The sequence below is a fragment of the Aythya ferina genome (genome assembly GCF_964211825.1).
Source record: "Aythya ferina genome assembly, chromosome: 14".
In the NCBI taxonomy this organism is placed as follows: Eukaryota; Metazoa; Chordata; class Aves; order Anseriformes; family Anatidae; genus Aythya; species Aythya ferina.
In genome coordinates, this window is record NC_140312.1 from 14,685,832 (window position 1) to 14,701,199 (window position 15,368).

General features: G+C 35.6%; 1 protein-coding gene across 1 annotated transcript in view; it reads right to left on the bottom strand.

Annotated features, from left to right (window-relative positions):
- Positions 1–15,368, bottom strand: part of DOCK2 (dedicator of cytokinesis 2) — a 192,208-nt gene that overhangs the window by 128,686 nt on the left and 48,154 nt on the right. The window lies entirely within an intron of this gene.

Below are 15,368 nucleotides of genomic sequence, written 5' to 3' on the forward strand. Positions count from 1 at the left end.
CCACCAGTGCAGAAGATTATTTTTATTTCAAGTAACAGCTCCTAGTCATATAAGCCAGCAGCTTCTAATCATGTCTTAAGGGCAGAATCATTTTTTTCCTCAGAAAGTACCTCTACTCTTAGTAATGCCACAACATGAATAAAATCTTTTTTTTTTTTTTTTTTTTTTTTTGGTAGCCCTTCTTCCAAGTTACAAGAGAAATCTTATTCAGCAACTAAATTACAAACCCAGTAATAAAACCACAATTATAGACTATATACCAACACCGCATTTCCTGTTCAAGGAACAAGACAGAAAGGAATTTCACACAGCTTACGGCTTGTGTACATGCAAACCCACAACTTTCCTGCACTGAATGCAGGGCACAGACTATCCATCTCCAATTCAACAAGAAAATAGCTGTATTTGTAAAGCACTTAGTGGATCATACTGTAGAGCACAGTAACACTCCTAAAGCACTTCAGTGTGGATTTGCATCCAGGGAGACAGAGAACTCCTCTCCAAAAGTTACCAATACTGATAATGTAATCAGCAGCTCCAGACATCAGACATTATACAGCTATCTCAAACAGATTTAATATGCAAATTAGCAAATTCATTCCTTTCTTGATCTCCTCATTTGAAGCACCTCTAATAACCAGTTAGAAATGTAACAAATGTAGTCCATTAGCTTCTTGACCAAAAACTAATACAGAAACATCATTAGCAAAGTTAAAAGGTATATGCAATACCTTTAAAACTTTCGAAAATTTCATTCTAGATTTTTCTGGATAAATAATATCCAGCTCAACTCTTAAACGACTGAAATCACCCTTGAAATGACTGACAGTAGCAAATATAAAAAACGTCTTTAGATAGTTTTTTAAAGTTACAGGAAGCAATTTCATTATAAATCATAATAAAAATCTGTACTTACTGAACTTCATTTCAAAAGTGAATTAAGAGAGTGTATGAAGTCCTGTATTTTAGTTAATATTTATTATTATTTTAGTTGATGTGCATTTTATATCTGTAATTATACATAGAAATTGTCAGGACTGCATGGTAGATATTATGGCTGTACTAATCACTAAACTACACCTCACTCCACATGCCAGCAATACCACATGCCAGTGAGACCAATAACTGGAAAGTATAAAGGAGACCATGCACTGCCCACCTTAAGGAAGTATGGAAGTAAAGTTCTTTGTTGGAAGGAATTTAAAACTCCTTAATACCAGTGTTTTCAGAGGCCATTTAAAACTTTTCCAACCAGAATCCAACTGTCCAAATCATCTAAACCAAACATACACACACCTTTTTGTAAAAAAAATAAGTCTTGGGCATATTTCCTCTTACGTATGAAGCCATCCAGACTTGTTAAATATCAAGAAAGCAGAGCTTCTTGATAAGGAAAAAAAATCATCCTTAGAGGACAGCTGAAGCAGAAAGTATAATTGATTTCCTCCTGTTTCAAAAGCTAATTTATCTGTGAGCTTCATGACTCCCATTACATTTTCATTATAAATGAAAGAAGTCCATAGCTGATACATATAGAATCCATTAAAAGGACTTAACATATGCAGCCGATCAATTATTTACTGTGAAGTTTCTGATGTGAACAAATTTGAAGGGTTGACCTATAAGGAAATTCAAAAGTTGTTGAACTAGCCTTATCTATATTATTTCATTAAAAAAAAAAAAAATCAAAAACTGTTCAATACATTTTTAAAAGCAAATTGAATGGATTGTGGTAATTATCTTTGCTTAGATTAAGGTTATATACTTCTGTTTTGTGACTGGCGCCTACATAAACTCAGCTTGTTATTTAACACAATACAGGAAAATTACATCATTTTCTGTGTAGGGAACAATTAAGATAATATACTTTTAATGTATTAAATAGAAATAATAGACAATATTCTTAGAAAAGGAAAAAAAAAAATGAGTGTTGTAAGAGCCTTATAAGTTGAAGTCATCCTATATGAGGATGCAATTCCAAGATACTCATATAATCTAAATAACTGAAAAGGTCTAGTATTTGTAGCAAATGACCCCTGATCTCAATCAGAGTTTGCAAATGGATTAATATTAACAGAAAACTACAGTCATGACTTCTTTTTTTTTTCCCCCTTCCCTCCAACAGGATATTTACATTAAAACTATACCACTATTTCACCAGCCTTTTATATAAAACATGTAGTAATCCTATTACCATGGGACAAAAATTTCTATTGAATGGCTATATAAATTCCAGCTTATACTATTAAGATATGAACAGACGAGTTAAGTAGCAAAATGAACAAAGTATTCATTTGGACATCAACAAATCATTGGCTAGAAAAAAGCTGAGTAGGAATTAAGAAACCTATGGAAGGAAAGTTTACAGCTATAAGAAAGAAATAGCCAAAGTAAAGTTTTCTGTTATGGTATTTGATAACTTGTGTTCATCAAGCAATCTTCCCCCACTACACCCACACACCCGTTCAAGAAAGCTCAACATGGATGGGAGGGACACGGAAAGGGGGAAGGTACTAGCTGCTTTTTTTGCTTCATAAATTTAAGTGCTAGCTGCTTTTTTTCTGTTTGATAAATGATGTAAGAAGAAAGATTGCCAGCAAAGACATACACACTTTTTAAACTTTAAAATCCATGAAAAAATAACTGATCAATGTTTTACTGGCCTTTCCTGGAAACTAGAATAAAACATATTGCCTCAAACTGTATTTGAACACAGAAAACATTTGTTCCATCAATGTCCCTCAAAAGAAATACTGTTCTTTAGAATACGTTTTAATCAGTCCCAAATTCTAACACTTCTCAGAGCAAAGTTCCCTGGTAATAGCTTCATTAAGGTTCAGATAGATTCATTCTGGTAAAGGATTAAACATAGCTGTGTGTAATTGTGTTACTCCCCTATTTAGAACTCTTTAGAAAATAGCTAATGATTTCTTCTGTACCAGGTAAGTGAAACTCAAACTTAATGTTATTAATGCAATAATGTCATTAGAAAAGACATTTGGGGTCTCCTTTGGCAAAAATCACAGGTGTGCTTCATTCCTGACTGCCTCATATGTGCAGCCAAAACAGTAATAAAGATTTAACACCACTTTTATCTCCCTTAGGAAACACTACCCTTGATTACCTGGCAAGACTGCAGTCAGAGCCATCTGTTAGGATGGTTTCATGCCCACTTGAACTGGCATGCCAAATTAATAAGGACATAGGTGTCATTTGAATACAGATTTAGAGCAAAGCCTTAAAAATAAAATCAGTGAACAACATCCTTTCAACAAGGAGAGACTTCTGATGGCAGTCAGTGCACAATTACAGTGCCATGCTTCTTCACAAAGGACATCTGTTCACAACAGCAGGCATCCTTCTCCTGAAAGTCTTCCCTCTGTTATTTACCATGTAACTCTTTGTTGGGAGCACAAAAGTCATGAAGTTAAAATTAAAGCCAAAGATGGAGAGAGACTGTAGATTACCTATAGACTGACAGCACTGTAAGCAGTGAGTTCTGTGTGTCCCGGAATCCAGTACTGAGGCAGAAAGTCAGCACACAGTGCTGGAGCTGACCATTCCGGGCAAGCATCAGCAAGGTTAGACAGCAGAATAGGTACTGGCTTAACGGTCACAGAACACCACCACCAAGCTTCAAGTACTGCAGAATGCATCCAATTCCCAGCTTTAAGTTTCTCGAACTCTGGCTGGGAGCTGAGTTGTGTCATTTACTGGAAGGCTGCCAAAACAACATCTAATGCCACCTTTGCTATAGCCAAAGCAACACTGAGCATTCAGTGCATTTTCCAGCTTGTCCACAATCATTGCAGCCTGCCAGCCTGCCACAAATGCTTCTCAGCATGTCCTCTCCAACAGATTTAAAAATTTGCCTTGTGTTTGGACAATGGAGTATCGATGAATTCCAACTTTCATCTTTCCACATTTTGTTTAATTGATACACTAAACTAAAATAAGCAAGAGATTTGTATCAACTCTTGTAATACAGCTGTTCTCTTTTCCACTTGACAGAGTTATAAGCAGACTGTTTTACATTTAGAAGTTCACTGTTAAAGTTAGTTTACCTAGCTAGATTTATATTTCCCTCCAAAAAGCAAAGATCTTGATGTATTTATTTAAAAAACTTACCATAATGGGTCAAGACCAAGAAAATGTTACAAGTAGCAGATAATTATCAAAATGTCTAGCATGTTACTTACTTCTCCATAAACACAAGAAAATAATGGCTTTAACCCGCAATGTGTCACTATAAATTCATGAAAACAAATACTTGTAGATATGCATATGCCCTCCATATCCATGTCAAACAACTGCATGAATAAAAGTATGCAATACAGGATTTGAGATGTGATACTTTAAGGATAAAGAAGTGTTTCTTAGAAGAATATTTTTAAAGCTAAGTACAAAATTCAAGAGCAGATCCACATGAGAGATTATTTTTCAGTGTAGAGATATTTTTAAGGGACTTTATGAACAGTGTTTTGGGGTTTTCCCAGTAGCTAAAAAAGGGAGAGTAAAATTCATTAACAATTTCCTACTTTTAAACATATTGAAATGCTGGAAAATTGTGTTGAACACAGTGCAGGAAAACAATCCCAGAAAATGAAAAACAAATTACTTCAGCTTAAGTACTCATATCACAACTTATTATGAAACTAGGTTCTTCTTCTTATTATTATTTTATCTGTAACTCGTTTCTGGCAGTAATAAAATTGAAAGATGCTTCATCAAATTACTAGCATTCATTCAACTTTTTTTTTCAACTTAGTTCTTATCAGTCCTGAAGACAAAAGCAAAACACAGATTTCCACATCTTTAACTGGATGAAACAGCAGAGAAAAATCAAATAATTCTAATTAGGTGTCATAATTTTAACTTTAATATTTCCCTAAGTAGATCCTTACTTGCACTTATCTGAACTTACAGCATTGATTTTTCAGGTAGATGCTTACAAGAAGAAAAGATCAGAAGTTATCTTCCTTGTGCAAGTTAGGCATTATACAGCTATGCAAACCTACATGTATGTTATCTAAGAGGTCATACATAGTCCATGTATCAAATTCAAATTGTGAGAAAGAAGGATTCTAAAGAACATGAAAGTAAGAGTCATTTTCCTTTTTGCTCTAACACAAAAGCGTATGTCGGTATCTAACAGGAAAATCTTAGATTCCTGAGGCTCTACTGTACAAAAACATTATTACCAAACACACTGTACAAAACAAACATTGCCAAACCCACTGGTATTCACTTTGTACTTTATTACACAAAGCAATGTCTTCTCCTCCTACAGGTTGTCACTAGTTTATTATTAAAAGTCATGAAAATATTTTGATTTCTGGACAAGCTTTACAGAGCATACACTTTGTGGCTTGAATTTCACAACTCACTTTCATTTACTACAGGAATACGAGTATACGTACTGGACAAAGTTTTCTATCACTTAGATTTGTTATTTATAATACATTACATTTTGCTGTTAGCAGTTTCAAGAATCATACTATACAAAGAAACAAACTGACTAGGTAAGGTTTTAACAAACATATGTGATTCTAACAAATGTGACAGAGGATACTCATTACACAGAATGAAGAGTGTATAACCTATAAAATGATGCAGAAATTAATGCTTCTGCCAACAGTATTATATGTGAATCAGCTGTTGCATCATTTATTGTGTTAATCCCTGTTACTAAGTTAAAATTACTTTTTATTAGTGGCAATATAGCTTTTTATATCTCCAATCTACTGAGCTATATTAAATCCAGTCCCCAGTTTCTTCATAAAGAGCTGACCAACAGCTACTGAAGCATAACTTGAAATTAAACAAAAATATAAATCAATATATACTGTGTATTAGATATATGCATAATTTATGGTTCTATCTGCCAATTAAAATTAGAGGCACAGAAATGCACCTCTAATCTAACAAATTTCAGTTTACCTATTTTATATGGGACTGACTAAATTGAATATTATAGAATTGAAAATCATACTGCAATTAAAATGTTATCATTTTAACCTGTAACAACACCCAATATACATAGCATAGGACCAACCAACTGCAAACAGACAGACAGTTTCACTCAACTACATCTTAACAATATAGGACATATATAAATATGTACTAAGGGATAAATCTCAGATCTGACCTAAACATTTGTTCTTCTAGATCACCAACATGGACTATTGATACCTTTCAAGCAGTGAAACTGAAGAATCAGAGCATTCCACAGATACCTGAAGTTGGTAACATATACATGAATATTAGGAAACTAGTCTAATTGCAGACAAATACAAATAAAACTTTTGTTTAAATAAAATTTTGTTTAAATAAAATTTTGTTTAAATAAAATAGGAGTTCCTTTAGAAAAACAATTACTATAGTTTCAGCATTTCTTCTAGCATTTGGCAAATTAACCCCTACTGCTAACATACGTCTCTTGATGCTGCTGCCTCCAGAAATCAGCAAGTGCTTTGCATATGCTGAACATGCAGGAGCTATGTCTGCAGCTAGTGATCAGAGGCTCTGGATTTTGAGCCAAGAGACTGAAGCTCTATTCCCAACCCTGCCAATGACCATCTGTGTGACCTACTTGTACTTTATATTCTTTGAAGCAGATGTCAGTGTTTTGCTACTGCACAAACTCCTAGTCGGGAGTGGACCTTTAGAGAATACCAAGTGAAAAGCAGCAATGTGAACATATACACTTTATTTATATTCACATACATGTACAATTAAGAATTTGATATTCATTTCACACCAATAAAAAACAATTTTCCAAAGGCTAACTGATTTACAAATTTCAATATAATGTCAGTGAATATTCCACGTTCATCTTAAATAAAAATCTAGTTCCAAACACTGTAAGCTTGGAAACAATAACAGCAGCAAAAATTTCATGCAATTGGTAAACACTTATGTCTAAAAATGGTTATTTGTCAAAAACAGAGAGGTAGTTGTGGAATTTTGGCAATAGGTTTCCTAAAAACTAAGTGTGCATCAATACACATGCTTTTTACAGAAATTAAGAAATTCTACCAAAACTTTTTTCAGCAGGTCCAAAAGAGACTTTCCAGAGAGACAGAGATGAATCCATTAAATACAGTTATGCAAAGGGAAAAATATCTTCCAGGAGATCATTCCTTACATCAAATGATACTGAAATCCCAGTAAGGGTGTTTATGAAGGACAAGACAACCATTTCTTTCCCTCAGATATGTTTAAAAAAGGAATCATCTACAGATCTACAAGGAAAATGTCAAAATTAAGTTTAAGATTTCTTGTCCTTTAATGAGGGACACAACACTATCTGAAGGCAAAAACTGGATAAAGTGTCTGCACATGTGCTTAAACATCACATAAGAATATTCAAAAACTTAATGGTTAAAGTGCACAGGCAGTTCCCAGTACATTCAGCCCCTGAAACATATTAACCACCATACCCATCTGTAAGAAGTTTTTTTATGTCTTTTTTTTTTTTTTTGAAAACAAACAAACAAACAAAACAACATGTTTTCCTGTTATCTCAACTCTACTTCCTTAGAAAAAGTGGTGAACATTAATGGGTAAAGGAAGAGAACTACCAGTATATGAAATCTAATTATATTGTAGGATCTATAGACAATACCACTGGGTATTGACCTTGCTATTGGTGAATGAGCTCAACTGGTACTCTAATGAACTACTTAGGAAGAGACTAAGTGTTAAAGCTGGAGGAAAAATGGATAATCTGAAAAATGCAAATGAATAGACTTCATCATAATTAGCACTTTAGTTAAGTATATTCCATATTCTCAGCAAAATAAAAAAACACTACCTCTTCTAGATAAACGTGAACATTAGTTAATGATATTGTAAATTATCATGCTGCATAGTATTTTGTAATACACTACATGTGCTTCCATTCTTGTTAATTACTTCCACCTCATTGCTTCAAGTAATGAATCAGGCATTGTCCACACCCTACAAACACAGTGCTAAATGTGATGTATTTTACAATCAATTGTATTTGATGTAGAACATTAAAAGCTGGGTTTTGGAGTTTTATTTCTATTTTAAACTATGGTCATGTACAATAAGGACTTGTTTTCTCTTCACTGTGCTCAATATTAAAATAGCACAGTACAGATTTTTATTTTTTTTTCATACCACTATAGTATCAGTCAGATAAATAACTGTATATTGTTTTTTTTTCACATTACACAGTGCCAGAAATTAAACATGTTGTGGACTTTCCCCTGCAATACTTACAACTTCCAGGTTAAATCTAAACAATATGAAAATACAACATAAAAGCAAATTATCTTAAAATATCAGTTACAAGTAAAAACACCCTGTAGTTATCCCAAGACTGATTTTCTGCCATTAGTGATGTAGAGACAGTTTAGGTGAAAGGAAAATACTAAGATCATCACCCAAAAGACAAGCTCTATGATTAAATGGCATAACAGATATTAAGGGAATACTACCGAAGCAATAGTAACTTTGTTACGTAGCCACAGTAAGTGTCAGAGGGATGACAACTTCTTCATGGAATGGTCTCATGAAAAGGAAAACATACTTGGAAGAGTCTACTTGACCCTCACTGGGTTGCACTGATGATAGGAAAAGGTAAATTCCCTGCACCCCAGCAAAAAAATGCATCCCAGTGAATGGAAATTGTCAAGTACAGATATGTGTAAGCTTAAAACTCTTAAAAAAAAAAAAAAAAAAAAAAAAGAAGAAGAAAAAAAAAGACATCATTCCCTCACTTCATCAAAACATTGAAATACAAAATCTTTCAATGAATATTCTCTAGTTAGCATAAATATTCTCTGATGAGCAAGAAAATGACTTACACAGCATACATTTTAGCTTTATTTTAAAAAGATATCCACCTGAATTCTTTGTTTTGGAAAACTGCTTCTTCAGAGGATCATCTTTAATTTTAAACTAATAATTAAAAACATCAGCTGGTATTTCCCCAGGCTCGTCTAAAAACACTATCATCTCAGCATTGTTATATAATTATATATTTCATATTAATAAGATCATCTTAAAGTAGATCTTGTGCATATAATCACCATATACATATAAACACACTGTGATTTGTATATATTAAAAAAGTGCATAGATTTTCACTCTCAGTTACTAGAGCAAGTTTGGATCACAATGACCTATTCAGATAAGCAGGATTTTAATACCCAGTGTGAGACAGCTAGGGCGGTAAAGGTTTTAAATAAGTATTATATTCTGCATTTACAGTCCTCACCGCATGGTTTTGCTGTCAAGTGTTTGATATTAGCCAAAATTGCACAAGGAGGTTTTGTACACTTCTAGAATTTATAACTAAGATTAAATGAATCTACTAACTACTCGTCTGGGAAAAATTAAAATGTGCTGATTATCTGGTCAGCAGTACACAAAAGCTCCACTTTGTTTTTTTACAAAAGCTCCTCAGAATTAAAAATATTTTTAGCAAAACTTTTAACACATTATTACCCTAAAAACTTCAAAATTGAAAATATATACCCTTCATATAACTTGCACCATATTCTGAGGTAGACATTTTCTATGATATACCAGCTACGTATTTCTTGACTTCAGACAACCTGCATTTACAAGCAAGCAGCAATCCATTACTATTATTTATCTGCAAGCAATAAAAGCTTTACAGAGCATTATGCATTAACAGACTGCAGCTAAAGCAAAGGCCTGTTAGAGTAATAAAAGAAAAACCATGCTAAGCAGACTATAATGGTAACTGGATTTGAATCTCACTAACTTTTGATTAATAACCACTGAATAAAGACAACCTTTAGAACTGGGAAAAGACTGCTTTTGCTTCTGGAAAATTTGCAGCAGATCAGCAGCAAAAAGCACTAAAAACAGACAAGCATCAAATTAAGGTACTTGCCATGTCATGGGAAAGCAAACCTCTGACTCCTCCTTTGAGAACCTTATAGAATGGAAGTTGAATAGAAACAAAACCATCTTATACAAAAGTAAGTTCCAGATCTGGAGCTGACAGGGAGAAACCACAAATATAGCTTGGGAAAAGATTAAGACCGCAGGTTTGGGGCGGGAGTTGCAGAGACCAAGAGCAAAGCAACACACTTAAGCTCTGATGACTATTTCTTAACTGTTCTTCTAAACTATAACCCTCTGTTATCTTTGCAAAATCAACTTTGTTTTATTACACACAGCTCCCTTACGGACTGTTATAGATTGTTTAAATATATGACAGCAATGGTTAACTACATGCAAAACCCAACCATTTGCCCAAAGCATGTTGTTAAATATCAGACCAGGAAATTTATGCTTTTAAGTTACGAGTGTTAAATACTCAGAGATCTTAATATGTCTAACAAATATACAGACACATATTCACTAGCAACAAGACATTACCATTGCTTCATTATCATCTGCAGAAGCCTCTTTAAAGTGACCTGATTTTCAGCTAATGTGATGACTTCATACTGTGGACAGTTGCCAAACAACATTTTACACAGAATTTAAACTAAATTCTAAAGAAATACTTACAATGAAATGATTTTCAGATAGCTGTCAAATAGATACATCCAAAGTAAGCATAGGAAATATGGGAAAAAAATACATGTATTTTAGATAAAACAAAAAGGAAAGAAAGCCTGCCCATCTCTATTCCCTTCTCCTACCAGCAATTAGTTCAATATTTAAGTCACAAATACAGTGGTTGCACAAGACAGAATAAATATAGAAATGACCTTTCATTTACTATTAGAATATCAACTAGGGTGAATGACTGCCATAACATGAAAAATAAAAAATCGAAAGTTTGTAGAATGGCTAGATTCCCCAGAGAAACACATTTGCCACATACGAACATATTCTTCAGTAAAGAGCTGAAAGAAAATATCCTTCAGTGCAATCGGATAAAAGTTACAGGCTCTTTACAGTGGGATACCATTTCACAACTAAGTAATACATCTAAGAAAGAAGGGCAAGAGCATCTTAGGACAAACTGCAGATTTGAAGGGAGGACACACAACAAGCACACAGACTGATGAGAAAAGCATGATATAAACAATGCAAGCAACAGCAAAAATTGCCAAGGGTGGCTGAAACAAAGTCTCCTACCTAGAAAAGGAACTGTAAGTTGCCCTAAGCATTGATTAAGGGATACTTTAGCCATTATGTACTGCAACAAATAAAGCAAATTGTTTGGTTTTATTTAGCCAAAATTGTATTTTCCTCTATAATTCTTTCCCTATCTCCCTTACCTTTTATTTGCCTTTCTCCCCCTCCAGCAGATGACCACTGTCTGAACACAGGATTCGAGATGTACTTGTGCACTGGTTCTACAGTTAATTTCTTGTTTAAATCTCATTTTACAAAACCAGTACAGTCAGAAAATGCCATATACCCATATACTCAGTGGATCCTGGATTCAAGGCTTGTTGGCACTAAACTGTACCTGAAAACATGGAAGTTATTTATTACTTTAAAAAAGGTGGTGTTTTGTTTTGTTTTGTTTCTTTTTTTCAGCTTTTTTTTCAGCTACATCTAACATAAAGCTCCGGTTGACAACAAGCAGCAAAATACTTGGAAAGCATTAAGTATAGAGCTGTTATTAGGAAAACAGAAATAATATTTATATGGCAGCCTCAAACCTAGTCAATACTGAAGGTGCCTACATTACACTACTGCCCAATGGAAGTAGTCTGTCTCAACAGGCTGATGCCCCAAGAACTTGCCCTCTGACAGTTTGCATCAGCTTACAGAATACTTCAAATTTCACGTAATACTTCAGATATTGTTTTATTTCTATATTTGTCAATAAAACTGTTTCTCAAATACTACATATATATGTTGAGATTACCACTTTACCATGCATTTTTGATGCATTTGGTCATTATTATACACATGCTTGTTACCTGACTCAAATGCCCCACCATAAAAACATTAATTTATTGAAAACAAGTGAATACTTTTGAGAGTGCGACACTATCTTCAAATCTGTAACTTATGCATTTGTGGAGCATTCAGAGAACAACGCCGAAAATCATGTTCTAAATACTGGATTGGACTCTAAGCTTTACTGCTTTAACAAATATGTAAAATAAATAAATAAATAAATAAAAACTATTATGAGAAAAAATTATGATGCTGCATGATCTCCATAATAAATGTAAATATGATCTTAACATGTTGTAAATGAAGTTAAGACAACATATTCTTCTGGGGTAAATTAAGCATCTTACATTACCATATAACATGAATAATAAAGAGACAGATAACTTTTCACCCTGCAGAAATCTGTGGGAGCACAAACACTTAAAGAGACTGTATAAGACTAAGGCAAACAGACACATTTGTCTTCAAGTACTATAAAGGAAATCCTAAACTCTCTAATTCAAATCCAGACATCCAGCTTCAAGGGTTAATATTACTTGACATGAACATTACTCTTGCTAGCAAAGTTTGATTTTCAGTAGTTGACTTGTATTGATGCATATGTATAGTTGACACATATTTCTACCAAATGCAAGATATAGGTGTTTCCATATATCAATAAGGAAACTGACTGACCTAAATAACAAAACTAAGAATCATCAGCTCCCACGTTTTCCAGTAAGAGCAGAGTCTGCAGACAAGTAACAGTGTACAGGTCACAATAATTTATGGCATCCTTCAGTGTAACTATATATATTGCAGAATTTGGACAGTTTAAGAAAAGCTGTAAAGAACTAACTACACTTGGACAGCTCTGTGTCCCCCAGCAGAAATGCAGCAAAGACAACTACTACGCTGCTGGTGCACTGACGTGCAGTGTTACACTGTTTAGTTCCTTTTACTGAGCCTGCAAGCTCCTCCTATCAAGCTGCTTTTTCTTCTGATTTTGTACAGCACTCAGCACAAAGTCCTACTCCTGAACAGTCATAAACAATGTGGTGAAAAAAACACTTGTTTTCTTCTGGAGCATACATAGATATGGAAAGAAGGAACTAATTGTGTAGTGTACACCAGGAGGAGGAAGGTGCAAGTCAACAGAACTGTGAAGTACACAGCTTATTTTATGTTCAGCTACTTGTTTCTGGATCTTTCTTAGGGATTTATTTCTTATTATAAAGGGTGCTGTTTTTCTGACCAGGACTCCTGATATATGAACCAATAAAAATGCATTTCAATGACAAGCTTCTTTAAAGAAAAATATCCAGCTATTGTTATTCCACAGCAGTACCTGCCCTTATTCTCTGGCTTGTAAGATTCACAGACAGAATGATAAAAATCTGAATTTTTCTTTCAGCAAAACAACTATTTGGCTGGAAGTTAACGTATCAACACTAAAAGCATAAACTTTAGCAAAATACAGACAAAAACAAGTAGTATCCTCAGTACTATTAGAACTAGAGTTACTCTGCTCCTTTAAATCTGTAACTATTGAGGCAGATAGTTAGTTTACTGGAAATTGAATAAAATTGTCATTATCTGAGGAGCTGAGGCTGGTATCTTACATACATATATGTTGCAAACATCATTAGTATTGCACATGCACACAAAAAGGACATTACTGCTTACAGTTAATTTCTCCATGTTAAACATAGTCAAGGTATCTAGCTGAATTCTAATGAGATAAAGACTTCAAGAGATTGGCTTATTTTCACAGAATCACAGAATTTCTAGGTTGGAAGAGACCTCAAGATCATCGAGTCCAACCTCTGACCTAACGCTAACAGTCCCCACTAAACCATATCCCTAAGCTCTACATCTAAACGTCTTTTGAAGACTTCCAGGGATGGTGACTCCACCACTTCCCTGGGCAGCCTGTTCCAGTGTCTAAAAACCCTTTCAGTGAAGAAGTTCTTCCTAACATCTAACCTAAAACTCCCCTGGCTCAACTTAAGCCCATTCCCCCTCGTCCTGTCACCAGGCACGTGGGAGAACAGACCAACCCCCACCTCGCTACAGCCTCCCTTGAGGTACCTGTAGAGAGCGATAAGGTCGCCCCTGAGCCTCCTCTTCTCCAGGCTGAACAAGCCCAGCTCCCTCAGCCGCTCCTCGTAGGACTTGTTCTCCAGGCCCCTCACCAGCTTCGTCGCCCTTCTCTGCACCCGCTCAAGCACCTCGATGTCCTTCTTGTAGCGAGGGGCCCAAAACTGAACACAGTACTCGAGGTGCGGCCTCACCAGAGCTGAGTACAGGGGGACGATCACCTCCCTAGCCCTGCTGGTCACACTGTTTCGGATACAAGCCAGGATGCCGTTGGCCTTCTTGGCCACCTGAGCACACTGCTGGCTCACATTCAGCCGACTATCCACCATCACTCCCAGGTCCTTCTCTGCCTGGCAGCTCTCCAACCATTCCTCTCCCAGCCTGTAGCTCTGCTTGGGGTTATTGCGCCCCAGGTGCAGGACCCGGCACTTGGCCTTGTTGAACTTCATGCAGTTGACCTCAGCCCATCGGTGCAGCCTATCCAGATCCTCCTGCAGAGCTTTCCTACCCTCGAGCAGATCGACACACGCACCTAACTTGGTGTCATCTGCAAACTTACTGAGGGTGCACTCGATGCCCTCGTCCAGATCATCGATGAAGATATTAAAGAGGACCGGCCCCAGCACCGAGCCCTGGGGGACGCCACTAGTGACTGGCCTCCAACTGGACTTGACTCCATTCACCACGACTCTTTGGGCCCGGCTATCCAGCCAGTTTCTAACCCAACAAAGCGTGCGCCAGTCCAAGCCAAGAGCAGTCAGTTTCTTGAGGAGACCCAAATTTAACCCATTTAACCCATTTTAACCCAAATGTCTTTCAGTTTTGGAAGAGGTTGTCTTTCTTTCTGGTCTTAAATGCTACTTCCTACAAGAAGCAGAAACAAAAGCTAAGACTTATACTTCTGATCTTAGCAGATGTAAATGTAACCAGTAGTGCAATAATATCTCAGTAACTACTTGGAAAATAGAAATACAGTAAACTGTCTGAAAAAAAAAAAATGAATACAGTTTTAGATCTGTTTGAAAGTTAACTTGTTTGATCTGCTCTTAATAGCTGTAAAATAAAGTCAAATTTCCATCTATCCTTGCTAGTTCAAACTGCATCACTCTTCTGGCAATATAGAGCAATGAGAATGAGATGAGCAGAGCTGCCCACCCATGCTCAGTACTACTTGCCGCTAACTGCAAAGTTCCCAGAATCATTATCTACAAATTGTCAGAAACAAATTACGAGAGAATGGCCAACCATTTGAGTAGAACTTTTGCCTTTCAAAGCTCTTGTGGTCTTTTTACACACCAGTACAATGCTAAGATAGAAGTAAGCCATCCAGTCCACAAAAGTGGAGGCAGAACCCTTAAATGTCAAAATGAAGTCAACCAGGTAAAATCCAGGCTTCTCTGCTAGGACTCCTTGAG